General features: G+C 45.9%; 1 protein-coding gene across 2 annotated transcripts in view; it reads right to left on the bottom strand.

The window, feature by feature from the left end:
- LYPLA2 (lysophospholipase 2) overlaps positions 1–12135 on the bottom strand; it is a 105418-nt gene extending 93283 nt beyond the window's left edge. The window contains exon 1 of one of the 2 annotated variants that reach the window (XM_078680811.1): positions 11987–12135. The gene's annotated coding sequence lies outside the window, so the exon portion shown is untranslated. Of the gene's footprint in view, positions 1–11945 lie in introns of both variants that reach the window. The other variant, XM_078680810.1, reaches the window with a different exon arrangement.
- Between the last annotated feature and the right edge of the window lie 8674 nt (positions 12136–20809).

Raw genomic sequence — 20809 nt, 5'->3', positions numbered from 1 at the left:
TAACTCCTGGCACATACCCCTTAACCTTGGTAAATGAAGAGGAGGCTGGCTAAGGTCTTGTGCACAAAAAGTGAGGAAGAAGTGCTTGAATTAATCTCAGCCATCGATAATCACCCTGGGTCGCTTCCTAGACTATCTTCTCCCCCCCCACCCCCCCGCTCATTCGTGGCTATGCGCACATGGATCACCCATATGCAATTAAGGCTTGGCCCAACCCAAGAAGGGACATTCGAGTTCAAATTACAAATGTGTGTCCATTCTAACTGGGAACACAAGCACCTATGACTCATTTTGGCTTGTTCAGCCTCGTGAGTGAGATACATAGAACAATACATTTGAGTCATTTATGGGCATAAACCCTCCTACTTAGGTTTATTCACTTAGCATATAAAACGGTGATGGTTGAAACACTTGAATTAACGTCAGAAACTGGAAGTCACCCTGGACAGCATCACATAGCTTGTTGGTGCCATTACGGAGAAGGACCAACCATATGCAAATGAATCTTGGCCCTTCTCCAAAAGCAACAGTCCACCACAAACTGTTAGGCCATGCACCTCTGAACGGATACACAAGCAACTCACACTGTTTTCAGACTTTTTGAACCTCACCAGCAAGGTGCAGCACGACTCATTCACCACAGTAAGCGTGGGACCCACATTTGGGCTTAGCGCCTCCTACACAGGACTTAGCAAACTAAAGTGATGGACTGATTTCTTGAATTCATGTCAGTTACTTGTAATCACTTTGGGCCGCAATTTATTTCATCATTATTTAGCCTGTTTGTGAGATTAAGTTACGTAATGTTATTTTACTTGTAAAAGGGACAATCACCACTGTTATGGAATCTCAGCACATTTCCAACCTGGGAATCCTTTTGTGCGGATCTAGGAATCGATTGAGCAGGAGGAAACTGCTTGATAGTTTATTGGCGTTTTGTTGTTTAAGGCTTGTATAAATTTGTTAAGAGTTACGTTTCAAAATTGTGTGTTATTGTGAAAATAAAGCAAGCACTATTTTACAGGATCTATGTGGTGCTCAAGTCGTTCATCTACTACAGTACTCTCTGGTGTCCTACTGTTTGGAGTGGGTTCGTTGGAAAGGAATGTCTGCGGGTGAGCTTGAGAAGAAAGAGTTGTGACAAGAACCTTTGCAGCTCTAGCTCCTCTCACCGCTTGAAGCAGGAGACCACAGCCCCCAGGCTCCACCACTTCAACGCGCCAGGAGGCGCATAAAAGCGGATGCGTGGTCCTGCTGCGCAGGATGCACCTGGGCCCAGGGCAGGCCGGTCTGCCCTCGTCAGAGCACAGGCCCCCCCCTCTTGGCTTTTGTCTTGGTGAAGCATGCTGTACAGTCCTCATTTCAGCTTTTAATCCCATCCAGCTTAAAGATCTAAACCATCAAGGACTGTGGCGGGTAGAAATTGAAGCAGAGGTCCTCGATCCCGATTAGTAAAGCACGACCACTGGTCCTAAAATGTCTTATTTTGTATTCAACCATTCGCATCCAGCAGTGTGCCTTGCCTCTGTTCTTCTATTTCCCTCTCTAAGTAGCTGGAGTGTTAGTGGGTTAGCTTTTTGGGGGTGGCGGGGGTCTGCATTGTGGAGAATTGTGGCTCAATGGTTAGAGCGGCAGACCCTGATGCAGAGGTCTGGCGCGGGACCAGGGTTCAATTCCCGCCTCGGCGGGTCTTGGGCTCAATTTCCTCGGACCTGATAATTCTCGCCTCTGTGCCTATTCTAATCATGGGTTCCACTCTGCAACTCTGGGCAATAGCTTGCTTAATCTCCACAACGGCCCCAACAGCGCTGGGATGCCTGGGCACCTTGGGGGTGCCCAGGAGTGGACATTTCACAGGGAAAAGCCAGGAAGGGTTCCACAGCGGTATGCGTTACAGCGCCAGGACACCCATGGGTATTAGTGCGCTTTACAAGTACAAATTACATTTACATTTACCATCTAAGCAACAACAATGGGAAAACAGACCTGCCCTGGTAAACCACAAGCTCTGTCCCAGGTACCTTCCTCATCCTCCATACCACCAACCTCAATTAACAGGATGTTACAAAGGGCTATATGTGGAGTAGCCACAGAAATAGAGCTCACTGAAAGATGCTTGTCACTAACCCCCTCCCCCCCCCAACTGCATCAGCTACCACAGTTAGGGTAACCACTCCCCTGTTATCTCCACAAGTTGTATGTAACGAGGAAGGAGCTGTACCCAAAGTAATCACAGAAGGGGATGAGGCAACCAACATACCCAAGAACAGAAATCGTAAACAAGTAACCAGGGTAGGGTCAAAAAGAAAGAAAATCAATGATGGGTCTCCCATAAGCACAGAGAACTTGGACGATCCGGACTTGAACTCAGGAAATATTGCAAGCACATGAACGGACATGGAATACCCAGTCTGGGTGATGAACCTGATGGACCTACAGGGCCAACTTAGATCCATCTTGAGGGAAGAGCTTGCCCCTCTGGTTAAACGCATAGATAAACTGGCGACACTGTGGGAAAGCAGAGCAGGAAATAACAGTTAAAGCCACACCCAGGCCATAGTGAGAAACTATTTCAGTTGCAAGACAGATAATTCTAGTATGACATCTATATAAAGGCCAGCTTCAATGTATGCCCAAGACTCCACCACCATACCGGGCTATAAGTGTACTAATTGTGAGGCTAGGAGTAAAGAACCAGTCCAACACAAGAGGGGTATAAACAAAAACAGCTTATCCACATATGGGCGATGCTGAGCAGAGAAGGGTGTCGGGTGAGGGAGGCACAGAGTGTAGGGATGAAAGGGAACGTCTATCTACCATAAACCTACCTCACACTCCATCTCCATATGTAATTATACTGACAGGTGTACCTGAAATTAAAAGTGGCCAGAGGGAAACCCAACTTGATCTAAGGAACAAATGTTTGTTCTGGATGGCGAGGCACAGACAGCTCGCCTATGATAGGGCAGGGGAAATCCTCATGGTCCGCAGAGTCAGCTGGGTGGGCATCAGACAAAAAGACATGCAAGGGGACTGTGTAGTTATCAATTTTAAAGCCACACTGACCGTCTGTAGGCTACTAAGCAAGAACCATTGCAGCCAGGAATTAGCCACAGTGAACAGATCCTTTTCGCTGGACCATTTTTATACTCCCGGTAAATGTTATCTAGGGCCCATAACAACTCCGAGCTAGGCATGTGGTCTTTACCAACGGATTCAGGGCCAATGGCATCAACCTCCCAGACCTTTGCTATTTAATATCCCTGTAGCAAATAGATTTGGGGTTCTGGAAGAAGTAGATTTGCAAACAATGATACAAAATCCAGCCCAGGTGATTAACAGCCCGTGGGTCCCTAGGGAGATAGATGAGAACAGAGGTGGCCAGTGTAGTCAGATTACCCATTATGGGCCAGGGGTAGAAACAGAGAAGCAACAATTAGAATCAAACCAGAAGATTAAGTTTATCGAAGGTCTATAGGAAGAGTCACTAGTTACGTGACTGCCCCAAGCTGGTAACACACCGGTCCCTTTTGCACGCTCCCCTGCAACACGAGTCTTGACTAACGTACTAGGAATAACAGTAGACTCAAGCTCCATACCCTCAAGTAACACCACATTGTGGGAAGGAGCCCCACTAAGACTTGCAGAGAAGCACCCATGTGCCCATATGAGAGAAATTCAACCTCTCAAAACCCATACCCATGAAGCTGAACAAGAAAGCCGAGGGTTCTATCCTGGAATGTTGCTGGCCTGAAAAACAAGCTTAACTGCCCCAATTGGGAGCTTTTTGTGGACCAATATGATGTATGTATGTTCCAGGAAACATGGGCATGGGAAGATGCATTGCAGATGGGGTTTGTGTCATTCAATGTACCTGCCACTTCGGAAGGAAGGGGCAGACCACCTGGGGGCCTTTGTATATGGGTGGGTACACACTTGGGTTGCACGGTTGAGCAGTTGAAATCTCTAATGATTTCCAGTGCATGTCACTCAGCTTTTCTTCTAAGATCTGGATTACTTTCATTAAGGTCTACTCATGGCATAGGGTTGTTGATTTCGCTGACTTGCCTCGACTCGACTGCGATCACAATGCTATGACCATGGACCTGGAGTTGCCGGACATGGGGAACCCTTTGGCTCCCAGCACTCCGCTAGATGATCAGACTAATACTTTCCAATAATAGGAGCAGAATAAGGTGGGCGGTAATCCAACAGGTCCCTGATAAGCTGGCCTCCCTATACTCCACTACCTTGACCCTAATGGAAATGGGAAACATCATAATTTTAGATGGCATTCTATTCACTCCAAATAGAGTTGCAGAGCTCCATGTAGTATTGACATCTAAACTGGGTAAAACATTATTTCCAATCGATCCTGGTTTGATGGCAGTTGTCGATTGGCTAAGCAGGCCCCGATAGATGCCATGGATGGATGGATGGATAGGTTTTTATATAGCGCAATATCACCGCCAGGTCTCAAAGCGCTTTGCATTGGGAACCCGTCCTGGTTTTTCCCTGTGAGATAGCCCCTACTGGGTATCCCCAAGGTGAAAGCCAGGCATCCCGCCGCAGGGGGCCGTAGTGGAGATTAAGCAAGCTATTGCCCAGAGTTGCAGAGTGTGAACCTGTGATTCGAGTAGGCACCGAAGCGAGAATTACCGAGTCCGTGGACATTTTGGGCTCAAGACTCTGCCGCGTCGGGAATTGAACCCTGGTCCCGGGTCTGATCTCAGCGTCCGGGTCTGCCTCCTCTATGCCATCAAATCCAAGGATAGGTGCCAAATCAAGCAAAGTAGTGTACTGTATAGAGATAGCATCTACCAAGCAAAAATGACCTGGGAATTGGATAGATTGGATGCACTAAAAACTGCCCTATCAAATAATGATATGAAGACGTTCTGGAGTATAGTCAGTATAGGCGGTAGTGAAGGGAACCAGCCACAGAGCCAAATATAGCTGCAGACGCATGGAAGATACATTTTCAGGCTTTATATACCACCATGGAAACAATGGGCTTCAACGATGAAACAGCAACAACCACCGTAGAGATGCTTATGAAGAGGCACCCGAGATGACCTTGATCGAAATAGCAATTGCCATACGCAAGTTATCCCCCGGTAAAGCACCAGGGCTTGATAAGATCCTAAGGGACCTTTTCCAGGGGAACCCGAAATTACGGGGACCCTATCTATGGGTACTATTTAATGCTATTTTGCATGGGACGGCCATCTTTGAAACCTGGGCTGGTGCAGAAATGTTCCCTGTATTTAAAAAGGGTTATCCACTTTTGCCCACAAACTACAGACCCATCAGTTTGATCGATGTAACCCAGAAATAATTTGCACGGGTACTACTGGATTGTCTTCAGGTATGGATGGATGATCATGAAATCTTGAGCCCGTATCAAGCCGGATTTAGAAAAAAAAAACATCTCCACCATCGACCAAATATATAGACTTCAACTCTTATATTGGAAAACAGTGACATTAGATGTTGGCAGTCTCTATCTAATATTTGTGGACCTAAAAACGGCGTTCGACCTGGTACCCAGGGACAAATTATTGGCTGTACTTAGTTATCTGGGGGTCCCTACCGATCTTTTGTGCATGCTTATGAGACTGCATGAAGGCAACTATGAGCAAATTAGGTATGGAAAACATGGTGCACTTACCTCTCCCCTCCCAGTTAATGAAGGAGTACAGCAGGGGTGCGTGCTTGCACCTACCCTGTTTGCTTATTTATCAATTCATTGGTCGATCAACTTATAGTGGTGAAGGATAATGATGCCCCGAAGCTAGCAGATAGAAAAGTGCCCGCAATGATGTTTGCTGATGACACCCTTTTGCTTTCGAAGCCACCCATGGGTATCCAGAGGATCCTCAATAGTTTCAATTCCTTCTGTAATAACAGGGGGCTGGAGATCAACATACAGAAGACAAAATGTAGGGTATTCAATCCAAGTAAACAACAAAGAAGGTCAAGGGGAAATATTTTATGACCATCCACTGATATTATCCCCTAGAGCAATGAAAGAACAAAAGATATCAGGAGGTCAATCAATATGAAGTGCATAAACTGTCCAAAAAATACAGTGTTTTATTGGGGAGCAATCACAAAGTCCATATGGAAATGATACAACGTGACCATCAATTGATTCCCATCAGATACCCATCCTGTGCCGCCCTACATCATTTGGGATCCTTCAACCAAGGGTTGTGAGATGTAACCACAATCAAACTGAGTGATATGCCACCCAATCAAACAGACAGGATCTACAATTGAGGGATTACTGTAAATTGCATCAGGAAGGTAAATGACTAGCAGTGCAACAGAAAATAAGTGAAATAATGGTGCTTAGAACGTGAGTGATATAAAATGGGTTATGAAAGTGGAAAAATATGATTTAATAGTATCCTATCCATACCCAATGCTAAAAGAACAGTGCAAGGTAGTGTTATACAAATAGCTACCCAGATGGTAAAAAGGTCAACATGTTTCTGCGGTAACGTGGAGTCTCGAGATCTCCGCCTGCTTCATCAGGACCTATATTTATTGCTACTGCTTCAGTGTTTAAGAATTGGAATATATGAAAAAAGTGTCACCTGAAATTCGCCAGTACAGAAGATCCAGATCACAGTGGCAAAGCAGGGCAAAAAATAAAATAAAATGCAATGAAACACCTTAACATTTGCGACAGTTTGCAAACCACATACTTTATGTGTAAAATTATAAATAGCTAATAATTTTATTAGTCAATGGGTCTCAAGTTAGTAGACCTAATAGATTGAGTACCATTTTTATAGCAAAAAATGTTTAAACAGAATTGTATTTTGAAACGAACAAAATAGCTTCACTCACCCAAATTATGGGGAATGTATACCCCACCTCACCTGGCTACAGCGCAGGTATAGACGGAGCACCGCTCTGGGGAGAGGAGGGGAGAGAGGAAACAAATAGAGGAAAGATATAAAACTGTTATCAGTGCATCAATTTCATGTAAAGAAAGCCGATCGTACTTTCAGGGGTAATGTGTTTAATCTCATTTATCCATTAGCTACAGCAGTAGCCTATTCATCACTCCTGAAACATCGTCGTTAATGAGATAATCCACTAGCTACAAACCATGACTAGTCAGCGAAGAAATGGAGGCTCTGGAATTGACTAGTCATTTCATTCGTCACAAGTATATGTTGGCAGACCGCCAACAGAGTTAGAGCTGATAATAGCTGAAAAAACGGATGTCCGGAGTACCGACGGACAGGTAAGCAGGATGGTGGGGCCTTGGCAAATTGTTGCTAAACTTAGAACGCGTGAAATGCGTTCCGCTTTTCATTCCGTTTTAGACCTTGCATGACTATTATCAGCTCTAACTCTGTTGGCGGTCTGCCCGACATGATCAGTGTAGCTTACAATACAACACGAGTTACACCGGGGCAATCATATACTTGTGACGAATGAAATGACTAGTCAATTCCAGAGCCTCCATTTCTTCGCTGACTAGTCATGGTGTGTAGCTAGTGGATTATCTCATTAACGACGATGTTTCAGGAGTGATGAATAGGCTACTGCTGTAGCTAATGGATAAATGAGATTAAACACATTACCCCATAAAGTACGATCGGCTTTCTTTACATGAAATTGATGCACTGATAACAGTTTTATATCTTTCCTCTATTTGTTTCCTCTCTCCCCTCCTCTCCCCAGAGCGGTGCTCCGTCTATACCTGCGCTGTAGCCAGGTGAGGTGGGGTATACATTACCCATAATTTGGGTGAGTGAAGCTATTTTGTTCGTTTCAAAATACAATTCTGTTTAAACATTTTTTGCTATAAAAATGGCACTCAATCGATTAGGTCTACTAACTTGAGACCCATTGACTAATAAAATTATTAGCTATTTATAATTTTACACATAAACTATGTGGTTTGCAAACTGTCGCAAATGTTAAGGTGTTTCATTGCATTTTATTTTATTTTATTTTTTGCCCTGCTTTGCCACTGTGATGATCTGGATCTTCTGTACTGGCGAATTTCAGGTGACACTTTTTTCATATATTCCAATTCTTAAACACTGAAGCAGTAGCAATAAATATAGGTCCTGATGAAGCAGGCGGAGATCTCGAGACTCCACGTTACCGCAGAAACATGTTGACCTTTTTACCATCTGGGTAGCTATTTGTATAACACTACCTTGCACTGTTCTTTTAGCATTGGGTATGGATAGGATACTATTAAATCATATTTTTCCACTTTCATAACCCATTTTATATCACTCACGTTCTAAGCACCATTATTTCACTTATTTTCTGTTGCACTGCTAGTCATTTACCTTCCTGATGCAATTTACAGTAATCCCTCAATTGTAGATCCTGTCTGTTTGATTGGGTGGCATATCACTCAGTTTGATTGTGGTTACATCTCACAACCCTTGGTTGAAGGATCCCAAATGATGTAGGGCGGCACAGGATGGGTATCTGATGGGAATCAATTGATGGTCACGTTGTATCATTTCCATATGGACTTTGTGATTGCTCCCCAATAAAACACTGTATTTTTTGGACAGTTTATGCACTTCATATTGATTGACCTCCGGGTATTCAATCCAGCCAGTATGACACGATCTAATCCCTGTTTGAATCGCATCATGCTTGAGAGGTTTGACCACTTAGGTGTTACCTTAATAGAAAATCTGGAATGGGGTCCACAAATGGCTAAAGCAAGTCTTAAGCTAGCACGGACAACGTAGGGCTGGCAAAGTTATATAGAACTCCTTCCACAAACCAGCTGGGCCAATAGTTGAGATCTATAAAGTGCAAGCAAGGTGTGCTGCAATGTATAGGGCAGAACTTGGGGGCACTGCTTTCTAAGAAATTTGAATAAGATGGATAACAACTTCATGAGGCAAATACTTGGCCTTCCTCCCCAGCACTCCACTCACTCCCCTACGCCTGGACCTAGGATTCAGACCAATCGCAGACGAGATTGATCTGAGATCTCTAACTTTTTGGCATTGTCTGTGGGCTACCCCAGAACTGGCTGCTTATAGGTCAGAGTTAAAGGAGGTTCTGAGACTTCCAGGTGCAGGTAAAATAGCATGGTTTGTTTATGTTAAGGATACATTATGTATGTTGGGTCAATCGAACGTATGGAGTAATACTGAGTAAATGTACCCTTTAATCTCAAGATCTGAATTACTACAGTGCTTTAGGGTGGGCTAACTTGCTGAATTACAGGAGAGCTCATTAACTGGATAATTAACAGCTAACATTATGAGAATTAAAGACCAGTACACATTAGAGGCTTTCTTAGATGATATCCAACCAGCTCTTGCTAGGAAATTATATATCCAATTTAGACTTGGGACCCTCTCGCTGCGCGCATTTTCCAAAATAAATGGTCTGGCGCCACCCCTTTAGGGTGTCCTGCCTGTAATTGTGAGGTAGAGTCAGATATATGTCTTTTTCTTTTGCCTGGGATACAAGATAGCCAGGCAGCGTTGGCTAATCCAATTGTGCAAAAATATAGGGTCCGAGAACTGTGAAGATGTATTTAGGATCCTGAAATATGACACTTACATGCCAATTGTATATGCAGTGTAGAGATTTTTAACCTCTATGTGGTGGGCGTGCAGGTTGTTTTTGTAGTCCACCCAACAGCCCTATGCTGATGCATTGCTTTTCCTTTTTCTCCTCCAAGTGGTTTTAAATGTTATTCTTTTTAAATCTTTCAAAGCTAATCTAGTCTACAATTGACTTTTAAATGTTGATGTGTGTAGTGACTTTGCTTATATTTGGTATTAAAAAGGGGGCAAACATTTATTTAGCTGGTTGCTGGTGGGAAACAGAGGGCTGGTGATGTCGCGTATGGGGGGTTAACGATGCAACAAGCTATGGACTGCTAAGGGCCAACGCACTGTGAACTTTGTGATACACTTTAACTTTGTATACTTACCAATTGTTCAGTCCATATTCCTAGGATTGTTTTAATGTTTCTAAGTTTATTGCACATGCACTTTTACAGTCTATTCGACCGAAATAAAGTATATTAATGGAATGGTGTTTTAGCTGTGTGTGGGTTTCAAAGCACTTTCTCTTTATTGGGTTTTGATTGCTGCTGATTGGCTCAAAAATGGTGTTCGCTGCATATGCAGCAACATCTACTGCAATGTATTGTTATAAAATGCTGCTTATGTAAGGGTGTATTAGGTTTGTGCTATCTCTGCGTTTCTATGGTGTATGCTGGTGTGGTGCCCGTCAGTATTGTTATTTTGCAGTGCCTTACCAACAACAAGTCTCTAGAGTGGTACTGTACAGGTGATGGTGAGAGGTTTCTGTTTCATATGTGCTGTATGACTATTGGGAGGGGAGATAGGAACAATGTTGTGCTATGCTTAGGGGGGTGGGGTGCAGGGTGCTGTCTGAAATCTGATGAATGAATTATGGAATATAAATTGGTTGTGTGCATTAAGGGATGTCTACAAGGTATTGATTACAAACCGGGGCCAACTATATGCAAATTACAATAAAATGGAAGGTCTAGTCTACCTTTTTAGGTGAAATCCTCTTTGAGCAAAAAACCCAAGCAACCCAGGTAACTTTTGGCAATGTTGGGCCGCATCAGCGAGGCTTCAGTCCTTCGGCACGGTAAGCTCGGGGATCCTAATTAGGGCTTATACCTACTGTTTATGGACCGACTAAGAAACCAATAAAAGTGGTAATGGGATGCCTGAATTGCTCTCAGCCACTTGGGTGATCATTCCGAGTGTCACAGTGCAGTCAAAGAAACCCTTCTAAGCCCTTTGGATCTTTTGTGCCCATCTTCAATCAAACAGACTATCTCTGATTTGTAATTCTCTGGTGCTCATGTTCCGACAGAGAGATATGCATCTGGGCTGCCTTCACTCTCTCTTTCTAAACACCGATCCATGGCTTACCTATTCTGCTGCTTCCATCCTGTCAGCAACCAGACTCCAAAGGTTGACTTTCGAACATGAGCTATTGCTCGGTCAGCTGCTGTTGTGTAAGCATTCTGGGACTGCTTTTCCTATTCATAAGACTCTCCCTTCATTTGCTCTCTTCTTGGCCCACATTTGCTTGCCCCCTCCATTTGCTTTGTGGTGGCAGCATTAAGCACTTTACAAGTAACCAATGCACCATAATAAATTATTTTATTGTAGTAGTTAAGAAAGAGAATTACTTGTCTAATGCATTCAATCTATAAGTAAAAAAAATGAGGGAAACGGCTACCACGTGACAGAGGGAGAACAGCAACAAGATACAACAATTACCCCCGCATTAGACTAAACATGGAGGTGGCTATTGCTCCCTTTGCAGGATTAAAACGAGCTTGACATGCTGGGAGTTCTATTCTTCATAGTTACCAAAAGAGGAGACGAAGCAACACCAAGCTTCTTACAAAATATTAGGGACTAACCGGAAGCATGTGTCGCTACAATCCCCAAGAGAAGCCATTTAACTTTATCAAACCCTTACTATGTGCTCTTCCCCACCAGCTCCTTTATCCCCTATTACGTCTCCTGATTTTCTTCTCTCCCCCTCTTTGAGTTTTAATTTCCAGCCGTACTTTGTAATTCATCTATTTCACTCCACCCCACACAGGACCTCATGCTCCCCATTTCTCTCCCACCCCTACTATTCCTCTCCGTTCTTTCGTCTCCTTTCATAGGTAACCCCCCACCCCCGCCCGAAACCTTTTTTTTACTTTTGGACTTTCTAAATATAGTCCAATCTCTCCCTTCTCGCAGACCCTCGTCTCCTCTATGTGTCTTTCACCAACCTTCTCTTTTTCGGTCCCTAACCCATTATTCTTCCTCTTCTTTCATTTCCTCTGTTCTTGCACCCTATACTCCCCTTCTCTCAGACCCCACCCCCCATCTTCCGCTTTCAGACACAGCTGCCCACCCTTTCTGAAAATCCCTTTCTCTTACCTCCTCTCGCCTTCTATCTCCTCTTCTCTCCTTTCTCTCACCTCCTCTCTCCACAGCCCTCTAACGCAGCGGAACTTCCGCTTACGTCTGGGTCACGCGGAGGTTGCGCCGGTTCCTATAGTAACGTCATGGGTATGGGTCTCGGAGCTCACGTCTATGAACGAGAGCCCAAAGACGGGAAAGAACAATGGACATAGAAGGGGGACTCCGCTGTCCTTCTTCTATGTCAACTGCTGAAGTTCTACAGGGGATGCTTCTAGTCCGCCTTCTGTGTTTACTTCCGAATTTATTTCATGTCCCACAGTGTAAGCGATAAAAAATATATTACCCAGATAGTCCTCACATTTTTCGTGTTGGGCGAAGATTCAATTTTAAACGAGCAACAAGCACTGATATTCATGGTAGCAATTTACAGTAGAGAAAGTTTATTTTGGTTCACTATCAAAAGTGGTTGTCTTGTTTCTAGGTTCATGGTCTAACTTGACAGCGCAGCTGTCGGAAGACAAATATGTGAGAACCACCAGGAGAGAGGCTTTGGCTGTTCGCACACATGTTGAAAATGTGTAGTACATGTATGAATTCTATGTCAGGACAGGAGGCTCGGATTATGCTTTCTCATTTCTGAAATGCTCAGCAGCCAATAAAAAATAACCAAAAACTACATTTCCCATGAACATTAGGGAATGACCATAGAGATTACAGTATAAAGGGCCCCAACATTAGTCCTTCTTCCTCTTTCTTTGCTGCTCCGCAGCCAGTTAAGTCTATTTATCTTTTCTCTAGTACATATTGCTGACTTTTATGTGATATTGTTGTGACTTGCACTTGCCTTTGTATTCCGCTGCTTTGTCTTTCTGACGCGCGGTGTTTTGTGCATGCTTGCCGCTCCGTTTTCGGCTTTGCCGGTTACTTATTGGGGCGGTTCTTCGTCCGTTGCGGCGTGTCCCTTGGGAGCGTGTGTTCGCCTCCCTGCGCCTGGCCGTTTGTGCCCGGTTGACTTTGGTGGAGCGGGAGTTGGGTTGCCGGCTCGCGAGGGGAGCGCGAGCGCTCTCGAGCCGGAGTTCACGAGCGGCAGTTCGCGCATGCGCGCTGCATTATTTCCGGCATTGGGGTTTCTCCACACGCCGGTTGAGTGAAGGGACGTTCTTTGCGCGCTCACGCCCACAGCTTCTGAACTTTCAACCCTATTGACGCCGGTGCTCAGGAAAGGCCACCGGTTGTAACATTTTATGCATAGGCTCTGCCTAGAGTGTTTTTTGGTCTGCGCAGGCTTTTGCTCCCTCCACATTTGAATTGGTTTGAGTACAGGTTTAGGCCTGCTCTTTTTTCTAAGCCTGCTGTGGGGTTTCACACTCCCCCCTTGACTTGTGTTTTCACACTCCATATTCTTGTGGTCATCTAGTGGGCTCTGAATTTTGTATTTGTGTACAATGGCAGATTATTATGACGTAGATGATGACTACTATTATGGGGATGAGGAAGAAGGCTCTATGGAGCACCATTTGGTTGAGGAATTGGACAAAGGCGTCCAGCAGTCGGTTAATAAAGCACTGGTACGTGCAATTAATCCTCTAAAGCGTCATTTAACCATGTATGCGCAACAACAGGGTTGGCTGCCTCCTTCTAAAAAATCCACGAAGTCACCAGTTAATCCCCATAAATCAGACTTCCAGAGACTGGCCAAGACATTGGCGGCTGCGCCTTCCAGTGCTTCAGCTCCTCCCGATACTGATTCGGACAATGTTCACTCTTCCACGTCTTTGGACCATGCATCTCCCCCGCCAAAAAAGCGTGTCCGTAAAGAGCATTTTGTGGACGCTCCAGACCGTCCTTCGGTGCTCACATTTGAGCCGGCGGACATTTTACATCCAAATTCGTCTTCATGGTTGCCTTCGCCTGCTGTAGCTGCCTACATTCAGGCTCATATTCGGCATCCTTTTGAGGCTTCGATCCGTGCGCGCCTCCGCTCGGAATGTCCGAGGCCCGACCTCGCTGACCATTTGGCTGAGACACCGGAGGTCGACCCTATGATGGTCACATATTTGAAGAAATATGCTAAGGACCCGAAAAAGGGCCTTGACCGTTCGTGGCGGTCTTGTCAGGACAAGATGTTGGACATGCTTGGGCCTCTTACTAAAATCCTTGATCTAGGCTTTCGCGCAAAGGAAGCCTCAGCTCTTGTGGACCCGGACGAGTTGATCGAATGGGCGCAAAGAGCACTCTGCCAGTTGGGTAATGCCAATTGCGCTGTGTCTGCTGAACGACGCAGGTCGATTCTTTTGAAATTGGATCTGAAGCTGTCCGAGCTGGCAACATCGGAGTCTGGTCCTGACGCACAGGGTCTCTTATTTGGGCAGCCTTTCCTGAAGGAACTCACTAAGTTTGTTTCAACGTTCAGTGGCATTGACAAAGCGCAAGCGTCCTTGCGCCGGGCTATGCGTCCGGTTTTTGCCAAGGCCGGACGAGGTCGTGGACGCTCGTTCGGCCGTGGCTCCGCTCAACAGTCCAACCGAGGTAACCCCTCTCATCGTGGTGGAGCACATGACTCAGGATACTCCACCAGAGCAAACTTCTATCCTTCCCGCAAGGGGAAGGGCCAATATGGAAAAGGTCGATCCGGAGGACAACAAGGACACTACCAGGACTCAAACTCAGCAGGTGAGCCTGATTCATGCTTGCGATGTGATGTTGGGGGGTCGGATACAGTTTTTTCTCGAAAACTGGTGCATGATCTCCAACGATGCATGGGTGCTAGAAACGGTACAAGGTTTCAAGATCGAGTTCTATCACCCTGTGCATCAGATCCGTCCTCCCCCTTGTTTAAGTTTTTCCCTTCAAGATCAAGCTTGCCTCTCCGAGGAAATAAATGTACTTCTCCAAAAAGGGGCAATTCTTCCAACCGTCCGTCATCCGACGGGGTTTGCCAGCTCAGTCTTTCTGGTCGAGAAGAAAGGAGGCGGATCTCGTCTAGTTCTCAACCTGAAAGACTTCAACGGTGGGGTGGTTTACCGGCACTTCAAAATGGAGGGCATCCATCTCTTGCGGGATCTCCTGCGCGAGGGGGACTGGATGGTTCGCCTGGATCTCAAAGACGCGTATCTGTCGATACCGATCTTCAAGCCTCATCGGCGGTTTCTTCAGTTTCAATGGCGAGGAGTTTGGTACGAATATCAAGTTCTCCCGTTCGGCCTTTCGTCGGCACCATGGTGCTTCACGAAACTACTGAGACCAGTTGTGGAACATCTGCGAGCTCGGGGTGTCAGACTGATTATTTATTTGGACGATATTCTCCTTATGGCGGATTGTCCGAAACGGCTTCTGCTACATCTGCAGTGGTCCATCGGTCTTTTGCAATCTCTCGGGTTTCTGATCAATATTCCGAAATCAGTTTTGACTCCCACTCAGTCTATAGATTTCCTGGGTTTTCAGATAGACTCCGTCTCTTGCCAGCTCCTCTTGCCCAGACAAAAGATTTGTTACATCAAGAGGGAATTGACGTCTATTATTTCCAGACAGACTGTGTCACTGAGATCGTTGGCACGTGTGGTCGGTCTGTTAGCATCTTCAATTCAGGCGATCTTTCCAGGTCCCCTCCATTACCGAGCAATGCAGCGTCTGAAGATTCAGCATCTCCGGAAAGGTCTCGGGTACTCCGATCAAATTCCTCTGTCGGAGGAAGTGAAGTGGGAGATGCAGTGGTGGCTGGACCACATGGAGGCCTGGAATGGTCGAGCCATATTTGGGGCGTCGCCGGAACTGGTGATAGAATCCGATGCGAGTCAATGGGGTTGGGGAGCCCGTTGCGGACCTGTCTCGACGGGAGGTCGTTGGTCCCCTCAGGAGTTGTCACTCCACATAAATTGTCTGGAACTCCTAGCGGGTTCATTTGTGATCAAGTTTTTCTCTCCACGTCAGACCAGTTGCTGCATTCTTCTCCGGATGGACAACGTGTCCGCAGTCCGATATGTCAACAAGCTGGGTGGGACTCGGTCCAAGGTGTTCGCGGAGATAGCCAAGGATTTTTGGCATTTTTGTCTGCAGCAGAGGATCACTGTTATTGCAGAGTATCTTCCGGGTTGCAACAATCAAGTTGCGGATTGGGACTCCAGACATCTTCGGGATTTCAGCGACTGGAGACTTCATCCTCGAGTGTTCCGTTCCCTTCTTCGGCGTTGGGGTCAGTGTCGCATAGACCTGTTTGCCTCTCGCCTCAACACCCAACTACCGATGTTTTACAGTTGGAGACCGGATCCGCTAGCTCTAGCCACGGATGCTTTTCTTCAGCATTGGCCGTCGACTCTGTGCTATGCGTTTCCCCCATCCATGATGCTTCCCAGGGTTCTGGCTTACACCAAACGGTTTCGAGCGGATCTGATTCTGATTGCTCCGTTCTGGAGGGCTCAAGCGTGGTTCCCGGTTCTCCTGGAAATGTGTTGCGAGCCACCTCTCCTTCTTCCCCAGAAGTGGAATCTTTTGTTGGATCCTCTAGAAGATCCGCATCCCCTGATTCTGTCAGGCTCTCTCCAGTTGCTGGCGTGGCGAATCTCGGGGATCGCTGGACGATCTCGGGCATTTCTAGCGACGCTTCCAAATTCATTAGTGAAGCATGGTCTCCCAATACTCACAAGCGATACAAAGGTGCTTGGAAGCGGTGGTGCGATTGGTGTGCTCAACGGGAAGTTGATCCCGTTTCAGCGGATGTCTGTATGATCATTAATTTTCTGGCGTCTCTGCCTTCTTCAGGTCTGGCTTATAGGACGGTCAATAATTTTCGTTCCGCAATTTCAGCTGGCCACGTCCAAATTGATGGCAAACCGGCTGGGGAACACCCCTTCATTTCTAAATTGCTTAAAGGTATTCGTATCTCGAAACCTCCCACTTCTAAGTATGTCTCTCTATGGGACGTTTCCATTGTCCTGCGGTTCTTGGAAGCCTGGCCCTCCAATTCGTTCTTGTCCCGTAAACAATTGTCCGCTAAGTTGACCATGTTGCTATGTCTTCTATCTTGTAAACGTGTATCGGATGTCCGCGCTTTAGATCTTGCGGGTCACAGTTTCACGCCTGGAGGTGTTTCTTTTCGCCTTTCCAGACGGACTAAGTGTAATACTACTCTCATTACTTATCCGTTTTTTCCCGCACATCCCAATCTTTGTGTTGTGCAGTGCCTGAAAGATTATGAGGTGAGTACTGCTTCTTTACGTTCAGACATGCAAGGTCAATTGTTAATTGCCCTACAGAAACCATTTCGCCCTGTCACTCCAGCTACTCTGGCGCGCTGGGTGCGTTGGCTTATGTCCGAAGCGGGCATTGATGTATCTGTGTTTGGTGCACATTCTGCCCGTGGAGCAATGGCTTCTAAAGCTTTTTCCATGGGGGTTACTCTTTTTGACATTATGAAGGCCGCAGATTGGTCTTCTGATTCCGTTTTCAAAACGTTTTATTACAAGCCAATTGATAGTGTTGCTTCTGTGGTGGTGGAACAGCTTTAAACAAGCATAATCGGAGCCTCCTGTCCTGACATAGAATTCAAAATTTGCAAACATACGTGACAAGAATTTTCAATTCTATTAAGGACAAGGAGGCGAGGATTATCCCACCCATTGTATTTGCATTGTTATATTCTGCAATCTATTTTGATGTTATTGCAAATCTTTTGTTCCTTGTTCTTTCCCCCCCCCTGGATTACTTTTGACTCTTTTGCATTGTCTGGATGTTACGGCTCTATATCTCTTTTCAGGTTCAGACCCGAAGTAGAGTTTGCCGACTTCCTCCTGAAGTTCATCATTCTCCTGGTTCACGGATCCAGAGTTCCTCTACTGCCTACTTCCGGATCCTTTGGATTTCTGCGGCGTGTTTGGAGTTGTTATTATTACTCTACATTGGATTGTATTTTGACCTTGACCTGTTTCCACAACAAAGAAAGAAGAAGGACTAATGTTGGGGCCCTTTATACTGTAATCTCTATGGTCATTCCCTAATGTTCATGGGAAATGTAGTTTTTGGTTATTTTTTATTGGCTGCTGAGCATTTCATTAAAGAAATGAGAAAGCATAATCCTCGCCTCCTTGTCCTTAATAGAATTGAAAATTCTTGTCACGTATGTTTGCAAATTTTGAATTGAGCAGAAGTAGTGTTCTCCCACAAAAAAAGTGCTAACCTTCCACACGGCTGTGATCATTTTCCTTATTTACCCAGCAGGCTGAGATTGAATTCCAGGGAATTGTAATGTTATTAAAGCATCTTAGATAACTAGGTAATTTATGGTGTTTTTCGCAGCAACAGCACAGGTGAGAGGAGGGCCGTCATTAACCTAGGTGGAGTTTAACGTCTGTGCTGACAGTGTAATTCTATGTCAGGACGGAGGCTCCGATTATGCTTATCTCAATTTCTTTACTGAACACAGCAGCCAATCAAAACGCAGTAAAGAAAGCAAAAAACTACATTACCCATAAACCCTGGGTAACCATAGAGTACATAGATAGTATATAAAGAGTCAGAGGTCCCAACTTCCTCTTTCTTTGCTGCTCCGCAGCCAGTTAAGGGCTCTTTTCTTAACTATTGCTATTTGTGCTTTTACTATTGTTAATATTAAGCGTGCTTTGTTATTTGCCTGTTGCGCTGTCGTTATATGCAAATTAGAACCTTTCCGGTTCCCGTGTTCGCGCTGTTGCTATCTGCGCTTTGCTTCAATTACCGTATTAAACTTCGCCGCTTCTCGGCGTGGCTCGGGGGCGTGTGCTCACTCCCCAGTTGCAGGCTTGCTTGCTGCGCCTGTGGTTCTTCCTGTGGAGGGGGAGCGGGGCTGAGAGACGCGCGTCCTTCTCCCATTTTCGGCAGGCTCGCTCGGCGCATGCGCAGTACACCGGTTGTTTTGCCTTAGCAGCCGACGGTGGTACTGCGCTTTTAGTCCCTGTGAGAAATTTTGACAGGACTTTTGAGCGCTCGAGAAAATCTCCGTCTGGCAGATAAGTTAATGGGCTTTCAGCGTTTGCTCTCCTGCCTGTCGTTAGGCCCCTCACGCCCTAGTTTAAAATAGAACTGGGGTTGTAAAATTGTGGAATAGGCTCTGCCTAGAGTGTGACAGCAAGCCCTCCCTCCACATTTTAAACAGTTTTGACAGGTTTGTTCCTGTTACTTTTGGCTTGCTTTGGGGTGTACACTCCCCCTGCATTGCCCTTTGGGTGTCAATATTTTCCTTCTCCTCTTTGGGCATACTACCTTTATTAAAGGTCAAAATTACTGAATACTAGGAGGATGAAGAGGCTTATTATTACGCTGAGGTTGAGCCCGCAGGCTCGGAGGGTGCTGAATATATGCATCAAGCCTTGTACCAGGCTATAGCCCCTCTAAAACGGCATTTGGCTGAATATGCCACTCAGCAGGGCTGGCTACCTACATCAGGACGTTCCAAAAAGTCACCTAAGAATCCTCATAAGGCGGATTTTGTAAAATTGGCCAAGAATCTGTCCACTTCCAAGACTTCTAAAAGATCTTCTTCGTCTTTTCAGACGCACCAAGTTTCCCCCATGACTGATGATTCTTCTTCCACTGACACTTCTTCAGATCCTGTGGTTCCGCCTCCCAAGAAGAAGGCTCGCAAGGAACATTTCGTAGATGCCCCTTCAATTCCTCAGGTGTTGACCTTTGACCCAGGTGACATTATTCATCCAAATTCTTCAGCCTGGCTTCCCTCTCCTGAGGTAGCAGAATATGTGCAATCACACATTCGTCGACCTTTTGATAAGGATATTCGTGCACGGTTGCGCTCTGAGTGTCCCCGACCGGATCTTGCAGACAAGTTAGCGGATACTCCCGAAGTTGATCCAACTATGGTTACCTACATGCGCAAGTATGCCAAAGACCCGAAAAAAGGTCTGGACAGATCATGGAGGTCCTGCCAGGACAAGTTATTGGATATTTTGGGTCCTTTGACCAAGATTTTGGACTTGGCGTATTGTGCAAAAAATTCTAGCTCAATGATTGATCCCGATGAATTAGTGGGATGGTCTCAGAGGGCCATCTGCATTCTGGGCAATGCAAATTGTGCCCTGTCCTGCGAGCGACGCCGCTCCATTCTGATGAAGTTGGACCCTAAGTTGACGGATCTCACCCCTTCCGAATCGGGTCCCTTGGCGCAAGGGTTTCTCTTTGGTCCTCCCTTTCTGAAAGAATTAACTAACTTTGTTGCAACGTTCAGTGCCCTTGACAAGGCGCAGTCCAATCTGCGTCGTGCCTTCCGTCCGGTTTTCGGACGGGCCAGACGAAGGGGACGTTCGTCCGGCCGTGGAGGTAATCAGCCTACCAAACGAGGTGGTCAGTCCCAGAGTGGAGGCGGGCAGGACAACTATGGCTCTGGCAAAACCAGATTCTATCCTTCTCGCAAAGGCAGAAACAACTACAGCAAGGGAGGCTACGGAGGTGCCCAAGGAGGACGTCAAGATTCCTCCAACTCAGGTGAGCTTGATTCTGGCTTCCGAGGTTGTTTTGGGGGGCAGACTGAAATATTTTCCCCACATTGGCGGCTAATCTCCAGCGATGCCTGGGTGTTGGAGACGGTGCAAGGTTTCAAACTAGAGTTCTACGAACGCCCTCTCCAACACCGCCTTCCGTTACCCCTTGTTTTTTCCCAACTAGATCAGGACTTCATCTCCGAGGAAGTCGAATCTCTTCTGGCGAAAGGAGCCATCATTCCTTCTTCCCGTCATCCCGACGGCTTCGTCAGCAACATTTTTCTAGTGGAGAAAAAAGGGGGAGGTTCCCATCTGGTCCTCAACCTCAAAGATTTCAACGGCGGAGTTGTTTACCGTCATTTCAAGATGGAGGCTATCCATCTTCTTCGCGATCTACTTCAAGAAGGGGACTGG

Source organism: Lissotriton helveticus, chromosome 3_1 (genome assembly GCF_964261635.1).
Source record: "Lissotriton helveticus chromosome 3_1, aLisHel1.1, whole genome shotgun sequence".
NCBI classification, from domain to species: domain Eukaryota; kingdom Metazoa; phylum Chordata; class Amphibia; order Caudata; family Salamandridae; genus Lissotriton; species Lissotriton helveticus.
This window is presented reverse-complemented; position numbering and strand designations above follow the sequence as displayed.